We start from the raw sequence: 12,460 nt of genomic DNA, 5'->3' as shown, positions 1-12,460 counted from the left end.
GCCTCCCAGGCACCTCTCCTTTGGAGAGATAAGAAAAAAGGACCCCGTGTGACCATCTGTAGGAGGAGCCTCCTGCCCAGTGTGCTATGGGTGCCAGGGAGAGGGGCTTCCGGGGGAACGCAGAGCAGACTGGAGCCTGTGGGGGTGGGGGGCAGGGGGCTGCCGAGAGGAGGTCAGCACACAGCAGGTGGGAAGGGTGACCAGGCTTTGGGCAGGGGCTCTCTGCCCCAGCCATGGAGGAGGGGAGGGAGGGCAGGAGAGGGAGAGAGCCCGGAGAGGAAGGGACCAGCTGAGGGGCCCTGGGAGGGAAGGATCAGAAAAGGACATTGGCTAGACTTTGGGGTCTGACTAGATGCTGGGGAGAGAGGGAGAGAGAAAGAAGTCAGGCAGGATTTAGGTGCAGGGCTGGGGAAGCAGACTGGGAGGACTGGAAAGGGGGGGGGTGGGACATCACTGACACACTTTGGAGCCACTGCTGTTAAATGCACTGCCCACAGTGCCAGGCCCCCAGTGGGCACCCCCACAGTGCTTTCTGCCCTGGCTTGGAGGGCCCAGATTTGGTTCTGTCATTCATTCACTTAACAAATGTTTGTTGGAGTTCCCATCATGGCTAGTATCCATGAGGACGCAGGTTCAATCCTTGGCCTAGCTCAGTGGGTTAAGGATCTGGCATTGCCTTGAGCTGTGGTGTAGGTTGCAGACACAGCTCAGATCTGGCATTGCTGTGGCTGTGGTGTAGACCAACAGCTACAGCTCTGATTGGACCCCTAGCCTGGGAACTTCCATATGCCTCAAGCGCAGCCCTAAAAAGACAAAAAAAAAAAAAAGTTTGTGGACCCTTACAGGTGCTGGGACAGATCCGGTCTGAGCTCCCAAAAGGATTTAGCTCTAGGGAAATCAGTAATATATTAGCCAATGAATAATCACAAGCTATGATAAATACAAGTTCTAATAAATACAGTGAGTGAGTGAGAAAGGGGAGGGGAGAGGCTTCCTAGCAGAAGGAAGAGGGTGCAAAGGCCCTGGGGCAGAAAAGATGGGAGAATCCAAGGACTGCTGGAGCGGAAGCAGGGGAGGAGAGCAATCCTTGGAACATGAGGGGCCTGGCCTTGGAAGCTGTGAAGGTCATTCGACAACGAATTAGATTTTCTGTCAAGCGCAGAGGGAAACCACTGCTGGGTTTAAAGTAATGGAAAGACAGGTTCCGATAGAATTCCTAGAAAAGGTGGCTCTGGCTACCGTCTGGAGAACCAAACAGAGAGCAAGCAACCAACAGCCTCTTGGGGAGTCAGACTCAATAAGATTTGGAGCAAATATGAAAGTGAAGCCAAGGGACAGAGGCGGTTAAAGATGGTTCCAGATTTCTGGCTTGAGCTGCTCGATGGGGGTTGGTGCCATTCAGCCAGGTTTAGAGGAGGAAACCAGGAGCTGTGTGACCTTGGGCAAGTTACTTAACCTCTCTGAGTTTCTCTGGGGGCCTCCAGAGCCCCAGCTCACAATGCTTAAGGGGATTCTGGTAAGGCTCACGTGCAGATGCAAGAAATCCCAACTACCCCTGAATTCTCATCAATAAAAAGGCATTACGAATTCCTCCAAGGGGAGCCTGATGGGGTATGAGGGCCAGAGGTAGAGTCTCCGCAAAAGGAGGAGAAGGTCTCCGGGGTGCCAGATGGCCCAGGGAAGGGGGGAGGGTCCCAGGGGCCCCTCATCGCCTGCAGCACGCACTCCTATTCTCTGCCCTTTCACTGTGCCCCATTCAGCACTGTGGCCGGGCCACTTCAACTGCCTTTAGTTTGACCCCAAGGGCAAAGAGGAATCAATTTGTGCAGAGAACTGGAATGGAAGAGACTTCAATTGACCTTTGAATAGGGTTTTAATTTGCTTTATTACGGCCAAAGGGGCCTCTGAAGAGACCCTTGAGACTGCTTTTATCCGCTAATGCGCGCACAAGTGCAACAGCCTGGACCTCGTGATGGGGGGCAGAGGCGGGCAAGGCCAGAGGGGCAGGGACCTGGTTGAGTCCATGCCCCTCCCAGGAACTGGTCTCGGCCCCCCTTAGGGGCCAAAGAAGAGTCCAGAGCGCAGGAAAAGACTGGGAGGGCAGCCGACCCAGGTTCCAGCCCCAGCTCTGTTGCTGGATGGCCTTGGGTCCTGGGCTCGCACCACCCCTCCGGGCCTCAGCCTCCTTATCCGAGCAGTGCCCGGGAGCGGGGGTTGGACTAGATGGCCCCTCAGTCCTTCCAGGCCTGATGTTTCATGGTTTTAAGCTCAGATGGAGTTAAGTTCTGCGGTAGAAAATGACTGGTCCGGAGTTCCCATCGTGGCACAGTGGTTTAAGAATCTGACTAGGAACCATGAGGTTGCGGGTTCGGTCCCTGCCCTTGCTCAGTGGGTTAACGATCCAGCGCTGCCGTGAGCTGTGGTGTAGGTTGCAGACGCGGCTCGGATCCCGAGTTGCTGTGGCTCTGGCGTAGGCCAGGGGCTACAGCTCCGATTAGACCCCCTAGCCTGGGAACCTCCATATGCCACAGAAGCGGCCCAAAGAAATAGCAAAAAGACAAAAAAAAAGGAAAAAGAAAATGACTGGTCCATGGATGTGGCCTTGAGTGGGTATGGCAGGGCCCGCCAGGCCCAGGAGCTAAGCCCTCTCTCTGTCCATCAGTCTCTTGGGCACAGAGTCCCTTGCAATTGCTTCGCTACACAGGGCCAGTGGGTGCCACACCCAGAAGAGAGGCTTGTGAGCTTTGGTTTACAGTCCTGTGTTGAAAATGTTCGGCTCTCCCCTGCTGAGGCTAAAGCGTGGGCGTATGGCCACGTGGAACCACGTGAGTGTTCTTTCCAACCACTCCCTTATCCGAATCCCCCCCCCCATTTCTTTTAGGGCTCCACCTACAGTATATGAAGTTCCCAGGCTAGGGGTCAAATCAGAGCAAGAGCTGCTGGCCTACACCACAGCCCCAGCAACGCGGGATCCAAGCCACATCTGCAACTACATCACGGCTCATGGCAACGCCAGAACCTTAACCCACAGAGTGAAGCCAGGGATGGAACCCACATCCTCATGGATACCAGTTGGGTTCTTACCCCGCTGAGCCACGATGGGAAGGCCCTAATCCCTTTTCTCAAATGAATGGTTTGTCCCTGTGCAATCTGAGTAGACTTCCTGGAGGTGGGGTCTTGCTGAAGATATCATGGACATTAAGGACACAGCAGGGAGTTCCCTGGTGGCCTAGCGGTTAAGGACCTAGCATTGTCACTGCTGTGATGCAGGTTCAATCTCTCGCCTGAGGACTTCCACATCCTGGGCGTCGCCAAAAAATAAAAAAGGTAAGAACACAGCCAGCTCTCCAGAGCCCAGGAACCAGCAGCCACTATTGACTAGTGGTGGTCACCATGGCCCTTTGGTGGAGATGTGCCTTTGTCAGGGACTCCGGCTTTGCAGAAGAATGCAGAGTTCTCCAGCCAGGGGAGGAGGTAGGGAGAGTGACGTGGTGGCCAGGAAGGACACTGATAATGTACATCCATTAGTGCATCGTGGGAGAGGCATTCAGAAGCCCCGGAAGCGTCCTCCTTCCTCAGACCCAACAATGGCTGCACGGAGGGGGCTGAAGTGGCCTTTTCCAGGCACTCAGCTCAGTGCCATCTCCGAGCCCCGCCTGTGGGGGCCTGACTTCCATTTTCATGCCCTCCTCAAAGCAGCCAGGGCGGCGTAGCCAAACAGCCGGCCTGAGGCCCAGAGAGCCCGCGCCAGGCCCTCGTGTCCCGTTGCCCTGGGAGCGGGACGCCAGGCGGGGCCGAGTCGGTGCACGGTGACCTGCTCCACTGCAGCGCCGTGACTCCGCGTCTGCGCCCTCTCACGCGCGCGTGCATGTGAGTCCTGCAAGGACGTTGGGAAGGGAGTTGGGTTTTTTAAAAGTGGCTAAAATCTTCACGTCAGATGAAAGTGATTTCCTTCAAAGCATCTCCTGGGCAGGTGTCTTTGATGCCAAAGATGCGGCCTTAGGCAGACTCTCTGAGGGAGCCGCTTCTAGAACCAATTTTTCTTTCCTTCCTTCCTTCCTTCCTTCCTTCCTTCTTCCTTCCTTCCTTCCTTCCTTTCTTTCTCTCCTTCTTTCTTTCTCTCTTTCTTTCTTTCATGCTTCTTAGGGCCTCACCCCTGACATATAGAGGTTCCCAAGCTAGGGGTCGAATCAGGGCTACAGCTGCCAACCTACACCACAGCCACAGCAATGCCAGATCCTTAACCTACTGAGCGGGGCCAGGGATCAAACCAGCAATCTCATGGTTCCTAGTCGGATTCATTTCTGCTGAGCCACGATGGGAACCCTCTAGGACCAATTTCTAAGTCACCGAGGTCAGTCTTCCCAGACCATGGTCCCATTTTTTAAAAAATGTATTGGTTATGTTCCTTTTATTTCTCTTCTCTGTTATAGTTAGGTCCTTATATTGAATTTGGGGGGTTGCTTTTTAGGCCCACACCCGCAGCATATGGAGGTTCCCAGACTTGGGGAAGAATCAGAGCCACAGTCTGCGGCCCACACCACAGCTTGCAGGATCCTTAACCCACTGACTGAGGCCAGGGTTGGAACCAGCATCCTCATGGATACTAGCTGGATTCACTTCCGCTGCACCACAATGGGAAGCCCCAACCAACTTGTTTTTTGCTAGTGTAACTTCCTTGTTCCCAGTCCTTTATGCCTGGGAAGTCTTTCATTTTGGACAGCTCCTCGGAGCTCCTCTCCATCTGCTAGATTGGGTGCTGCCACATCAAATCAATTTTTGTTCAAGTAAACTCTTAAAAATTTTAATATGCCTCGGTTTACCTTTGAACAACACAGAGTTACCATACGACCCAGCAAGCCCACCCCTAGGTATATACCCTACAAACTTATACATGAATGTCCATGGCAGCATTATTCATGATATCCAGAAGTGGAAACAACCTAAATGTCCATCAATTACTGAATAAATAAGCAAAATGTGGTCTATCCATACAATGGAATTTTATTCAGCAATAAGAAGAAAGAAACTGGGAGTTCCCGTCGTGGCGCAGTGGTTAACAAATCCGACTAGGAACCATGAGGTTGCGGGTTCGGTCCCTGCCCTTGCTCAGTGGGTTAACAATCCGGCGTTGCTGTGAGCTGTGGTGTAGGTTGCAGACTCAGCTCGGATCCCGAGTTGCTGTGGCTCTGGCGTAGGCTGGTGGCTACAGCTCCGATTCGACCCCTAGCCTGGGAACCTCCATATGCCGCGGGAACGGCCCAAGAAATAGCAACAACAACAACAACAAAAAAAGACAAAAGACAAAAAAAAAAAGAAGAAGAAGAAAGAAACTGGAGTTCCCATTGTGGCGCAGAGGAAATGAATCCGACTAGGAACCATGAGGTTGCGAGTTCGATCCCTGGCCTCGCTCAGTGGGTTAAGGATCCAGCGTTGCCATGAGCTGTGGTGTAGGTCACAGACACAGCTCAGATCCTGCGTTGCTGTGGCTGTGGTGTAAGGTGGCAGCTGTAGCTCTGACTGAACCCCTAGCCTGGGAACCTCCATATGTCACGGGTGTGGCCCCCAAAAGCAAAAAATAAAAATAAAAAAAGAAGACAGAAAGTACAGATAGGTTGTAAAAACATTATGCTAGGAATTCCCATTGTGGCTCAGTGGTAATGAACCCAACTAGTATCCATGAGGATCTGGGTTCAATCCCTGGCCTCACTAGTGGGTTAGGGATCTGGCATTGCCATGAGCTGTGGTGTAGGTTGCAGACGTGGCTCATATCTGGTGTTTCTGTGGCTGTGGTATAGGCTGACAGCTGCAGCTCCTATTTGACCCCAGCCTGGGAACCTTCATATGCCGCAGATGCAGCCATGAAAAGCAAACAAAACAAAACAAAACAAAAACCATTATGCTAATTGGAAGAAGCCAGACATAAAAAGATAGATACTGTATGATTCCATCTGTATGAAATGCCCAGAAGAGGCAAATCCACAGGGACAGAAAATAGATTCATGGTCGCCAGGAGCTGGGGGCCCTGGGGAAAAGAGGGAATGATTTAAGGGATATGAGGTTTCTTTTGAGAGGGATGAAGACATTCTAAAGTGGGTTGTGGTGATGGTTGCACAGCCCTGTGACTACATAAACGTCATTTTATTGGATGAATTTAAATGGATGAACTTATGCCATGGGAATGATATCTCCATGTAACTGTTATTACATAGGAGAGGTGAGGAGTTCCCGTTGTGGCTCAGTGGTTAAGGAACCCAGCTAACATCCATGAGGGTGCAGGTTCAAGCCCTGGCCTCGCTCAGTGGGTTAAGGATCCGGCGCTGCCGTGAGCTGTGGTGTAGGTCACAGATGCGGCTCAGATCCCGAGTTGCTGTGGCTGTGGTGTAGGCCAGTGTCTACAGCTCCGATTCAACCCCTAGCCTGGGAAACTCCATATGCTGCAGGTGCAGCCCTAAAAAGACCAAAAAAAAGTGGGGGTGATTTTTTGAGAGACAGAGAAGTGACTACAGGGAAAGCCACATGCTGTCTCCCAGCATAAGAGAAGGGAGTCCTCCAGCCACAGAGATGTGACATTTTATCCCTTTGTGCAAGAAAACCCAGCCAGGTTCCTCGTCCCGTCTCTTTCTTTCCTGCACGTGCCCTTCCTCCTCACGATGAGCCCTTCGCCTCTGACACATCTGGTCCCTGAATATGGGGGAGTTTTCCCCACACCAAGTGATTCTCTGCAACACCGGTTAAAGTAACTCACTTCTTTTTTTTTTTTTTTGTCTTTTGTCTTTTTTGTTGTTGTTGTTGCTATTTCTTGGGCCGCTCCCGGGGCATATGGAGGTTCCCAGGCTAGGGGTCGAATCGGAGCTGTAGCCACCAGCCTACGCCAGAGCCACAGCAACTCGGGATCCGAGCCGCGTCTGCAACCTACACCACAGCTCACAGCAACGCCGGATTGTTAACCCACTGAGCAAGGGCAGGGACTGAACCCGCAACCTCATGGTTCCTAGTCGGATTTGTTAACCACTGCGCCACGACGGGAACTCCCGTAACTCACTTCTGACCTTATCTACTGGGACAGCAGATCCCACAGGTAAGGGCTCAGTCACATCTCGCTTCAGATGCCAATCGGAAGGCCTGGTCCCCGGGTTTCCCACAGCTTCTGTCCAATGTGGCTAAAAATCGGAGGGCCCCCCGACCTCTTCCTCATGGTTGATTTTTTTTTCATTTTTTTAATTACTCAAATGAATTTATCACATCTGTAGTTGTATAATGATCATAACAATCTGATTTCACAGGATTTCCATCCCTCAGCCCAAGCACATCCCCCCCACCCCCAAAACTGTCTCCTCCGGAGACCATAAGTTTTTCAATGTCTGTGAGTCAGCATTTGTTCTGCAAAGAAGTTCCGTCTGTCCTTTTTTTCAGATTCCACATGTCAGTGAAAGCATTTGATGTTGGTGTCTCATGGTATGGCTGACTTCCCTTAGCATGATAGTTTCTAGGTCCATCCATGTTGCTAAAAACGCTGGTATTTCGTTCTTTTTGATGGCTGAGTAATATTCCATTGTGTATATGTACCATATCTTCTTTAGCCACTCCTCTGTCGATGGACATTTAAGTTGTTTCCATGTATTGGCTATTGTAAATAGTGCTGCAGTGAACATCGGAATACATGCGTCTTTGGGAGTCATGGTTTTCTCTGGATAGATGCCCAGGAGTGGGATTGCTGGATCAAATGGTAGTTCTGTGTTTAGTTTTCTGAGGAATCTCCATACTATTCTCATGGTTGATTAATTTGCTAGAGCTGCTCAAGGAGCTCAGAGAAACACTTAGCCTCATGGGTTTATTAACAATGTGACAAAGGACACAGTGGAGCAGCCAGAAGGAGGGACACACAGTGCAGCAGCTTCCGTGCCCATGGATGGGGGCGCACCCCCTCCTGGTGTGGATGTGTTCACCCACTGGGGCGGGGGGAGGTGCTCCCTAAGTCGGGCACTCTTGGCATTTTTTGATTTTCTTGTATAGTCAGGAAACTCCATTTCCAGCCCCTCTCTCTTCTCCGGGGGAAGCAGAGTGGTGCTGAAATGTCCAATTATCGCTTTGTTTTTCTGGTGACCTGTCCCCATTGGGGAGCCCAACCAGAGTTATCTCAATAGAGCAAGACATGTTCCTGGTGTTCCTACCACTTAGGAAATGATGCCCTAGTGAGAGGGTTTTAGGACCTCTGTGCCCAGAACTGGGGGCAGAGGCATATATATATGTTTTTTTTTTCTTCTGTGATCTCATACCCCTCCATGGGAACCTCCCGTAGTTGCCTAGGAAAACCCATCCCATCTAAAAAGGCAAAAGAAAAAGGAGATATGATCTAACACCTTAACGAATTATTACAAGGGGTGGGGGCCAGTAGGGACAGAAAAATGTGAAAGAATGCTCTTTTTTTTTTTAGGGCCGCACCCAAGGCATATGGAAGTTCCCAGGCTAGGGGTTCAGTCAAAGCTATAGCTGCCAGCCTACGCCAGAGCCACAGCAACTCGGGATCTGAGCTGTGTCTGCAACCTACACCACAGCTCACGGCAACACCAGATCCCTAACCCACTGAGCGAGGCCAGGGATCGAACCTGCAACCTCATGGTTCCTAGTCGGGTTCGTTAACCACTGGGCCATGATGGGAACTCCCGAAAGAATGCTCATTGAATTTTAAAATGTATTAGGAAAAAATAATGCTTCAGAGATAAAGACTAAGCTAGAAGAAGTAGAATAAATAAATACAAACAAGAGAAAATAAACATAATTAAAAGCACAGAAGAGAAATAAAGAGTAAAAAGACACAAAGAAAAGAAAAATCATATAAAAAAGGGGGGGTTCTTGAGAAAATGATCAACGAAGAAGCTAGACAAGGGAGATCTGATGCATATTTTATTGGCATCCCCAGAAAAGAATACCCAAGCAATGGAACAATTTAATATTTAAAATGATAATTCAAGGAAATACTGTTGTAATAAAAGACTTAAATACACATACATATAATGTAATGCACACATTAAAAGGGCATTCCCGGAGTTCCCACTGAGGCACAGTGGGTTAATGATCCAGCTCATCTCTGTTGTGTTGCCGGTTTGATTTCTGGCGGGGCACAGTAGGTTACTTCTGGCATTTCCGAAGCTGTGGCATAGGTCACCGATGTGGCTTGAATTTGACCCCTGGCCTGGCAACTTCCAGATAGTGCAGGTGAAGCCAAAAAGAGAAAAATAAAAAATGAAATGAAATGAAATAAAATGGCATTCCATAACTCGAAAAGTTGACTGAAAATGTTCAACACTGACAAATATTCCAATGCAATCATTGAACTAAAATTATGAGGAAAACACTCTTTGAGCATCAAGCAAATAGTCCAAATCCAGGGTGAATCAAAGAAAAGCAAAAGAAAATCAGATTGGCATCGGACTTCTTGGCAGTAATTTTTTCTTTTGGCAGTGGTGTGGAGCTACTTGATGTGGGATTTCAGTTCCGAGCTAGGGATTGAACCTGGGCCGAGGTGGTGAAAGCGCCACATCCTAACCGTTCGACCACCAGGGAACTCCCGACAGGAATATTTAATCGAAGCAGCATCCTCATGGAACAGTGGGAACCAAGGATTTAATCTTTAGCTAAACTCCTCTTCAAGTACAGAGGCCACAAACGACCAGGCATGAACAGGCCACAAATAACACAGACCAAATTTAAGGAAACTACAAAATTGTTTTGAAGCTTCTGCATAAGTCTGGAGGTAGGGAGGTTGATTTAAATGTAAGTAAGTGGAATTCCTGTTTTTGTGCAGTGGAGGTGAATCCGACTAGAAACCGTGAGGTTGCAGGTTCGATCCCTGGCCTTGCTCAGTGGGTTAAGGATCCAGGGTTGCTGTGAGCTATGGTGTAGGTCACAGATGAGTTTGGATCCTGCATTGCTGTGGCTGTGGTGTAGGCCGGCAGCTATAGCTTCGATTCAACCCCTAGCCTGGGAACCTCCATATGCCGTGGGTGTGGCCCTAAAAAGAAAAAAAAAAAAAAGTAAGTCAGTAACTAAAGAACCAAAATCAAAAGATGAGCAAAGAGAGATGAAATTACAGGTAAGTGAGGTAAATGTCTAATGCGTTGACAACGTAGAAATAATTTAACTAAATAAAAGTGGGAGAACCAGAGTTCCTGCTATGGCTCGGCAGGTTAAGAACCCGACTCGTATACCTGAGGATGCAGGTCCCTTCCCCTCACTCAGTGGATTAAGGATCAGGTGTTCTGCAAGCTGTGCATAGATTGCTGATGCAGCTCAGATCTAGTGTTGCTGTGGCTGTGGTGTAAGCCAGCAGCTTCAGCTCCAATTCAACCCTTAGACTGGGAACTTCCATATGCCACAGGTTCAGCCCTAAAATTTTAATTTAAATTTAAATTTAAAAAAATGTTGGGAGTTCCATCGTGGCTCAGCGGAAACCAATCTGACTAGCATTCATGAGGATGCAGGTTTGATCTCTGGCCTTGCTCAGTGGGTTAAGGATCCAGCTGTGAGCTCTGGTGCAGGCTAAAGACTTGGCTCGGATCCTGCATTGCTGTGGCTGTGGTGTAAGCTGGTGCCTACAGCTCCAATTTTGAGCCCTAGCCTTGAAACTTTCCCTATGCCCCAGGTATGACCCTAAAAAGACAAAAAGAAAAAAAAATTAAAAAGGGGAGAATCAAAAAGGCAATAAATACAAAATAGAACAAGGTCTCTGACTGCCTCTGGTTATTAAGTGAAAATAAAACCTTCAAGTTGGAAAATCAGGAGTTCCCATCGTGGCTCAGCAGAAACGAACCCAACTAGTATCCACAAGGGCTTGGGTTCAATCCCTGGCCTCGCTCAGTGGGTTAAGGATCTGGTGTTGCCGTGAGCTGTGGTGTAGGTCGCAGACAAAGCTCGGATCCTACATTGCTGTGGCTGTGGGGTAGGCTGGCAGCTGTAGCTCTGATTTGACCCCCTAGTCTGGAAACTTCCATATGCCGTAGGTGTTAAAAAAAAAAAAAGAAAGAAAAAAGAAAAATTAAATGATGCTTATTTCAGATTACAGAGATAAAACCCTGAGCAACAAATCTGTGGGCAAAGGAGAGAGAGAGGAGAAGCAATTCATCACTAATGTCCGTATGGATCATATTAGGAAATCAAGAGACAATATCTAAATATTTAAATAAAGAGATAACTAGAGGTGCTCTAGAGTAAAAATATTCATTAACGATAATCACTACAACCACAGTAAGCTTCCTCCTAAATACCAGAGAATAAGAAAGAAAAAAAAGAATCCACCTAGTGAAAAAAATGTATTGGGTATATACAACGTATAGTATATATATTCATGTAATGTATGAAATAAAAAGCAATATGACAAATCTTCATATATGTAAGTGGAATTGAATCATCTATAAAGAAAAAACATTTTGGGGAGTTTCCATCATGGCTCAGTGGTTAATAAACCCGACTAGTATCCATGAAGACTTGGGTTCGATCCCTGGCCTTGCTCGGTGGGTTAAGGATCTGGCGTTGCTGTGAGCTGTGGTGTAGTTTACAGATGCGGCTCAGATCCCAAGTTGCTGTGGCTGTGGCTGTGGCTGGCAGCTGTAGCTCCAATTCGACCCCTAGCCTGGGAACTTCCATATGTCGCCGGTGCAGCCCTGAAAAGACAAAAAAAAAAAAAAAAAATTTTTAGGTTTAAAAAGATAACTTGGGAGTTCCTGCCTGTGTCTCAGTGGTTAACAAACCCAGCTAGCATCCAAGAAGATGCAGGTTCGATCCCTGGTCTTGCTCAGTGGGTTAAGGATCTGGTGTTGCCTTGAGCTGTGGTGTAGGTTGAAGAGGCGGCTCAGACCTGGCGTTACTGTGGCTGTGGCGTAGGCTGGCAGTTGTAGCTCCAATACGACCCCTAGCCTGGGAACCTCCATATGCTGTGGGTGCAGCCCTAAAAAGACAAAAAGACCAAAAAAAAAAGATAATTCAATGCTATATAAAGAAATATACATCATTGAAGGTCAAGTATACTCCAATAAAACCTAAAAAAAAGTAAAGAAAATTTATAAAAATGGTTCACACTAAAATTCAAATATGAGGGGAAGAGTATGAAGGGATAAAACCAGAGAAGTGAGAGAAAATATTTGTGGCATCTGCCAGCTTTAAAAGGTTTATTCATGGTTATGATTTCTTTGCTCATTTTTAATACTTACTTTTAAATTTGAAAATATATATATATGTATATATTAAACCAAAAGAAAGGAAGGGGTAAGATTTCAGAGGAAAACTGATTAAAACTTGTGGTATATTTGGGAGTTCCCTGGTGGCTTAGTGAGTTAAGGATCCGGTGTTGTCATTACTGTGGCTCAGGTCACTACTGCAGCATGAGTTCTATCCCTGGCCTGGGAGGTTTCACATGCTATGGGTGCAGTCAAAACAAAACAAAAACTTGTGGTGTATTCAT

The sequence above is a fragment of the Phacochoerus africanus genome, chromosome 5 (genome assembly GCF_016906955.1).
Source record: "Phacochoerus africanus isolate WHEZ1 chromosome 5, ROS_Pafr_v1, whole genome shotgun sequence".
Classification (NCBI taxonomy): Eukaryota; Metazoa; Chordata; class Mammalia; order Artiodactyla; family Suidae; genus Phacochoerus; species Phacochoerus africanus.
This window is presented reverse-complemented; position numbering follows the sequence as displayed.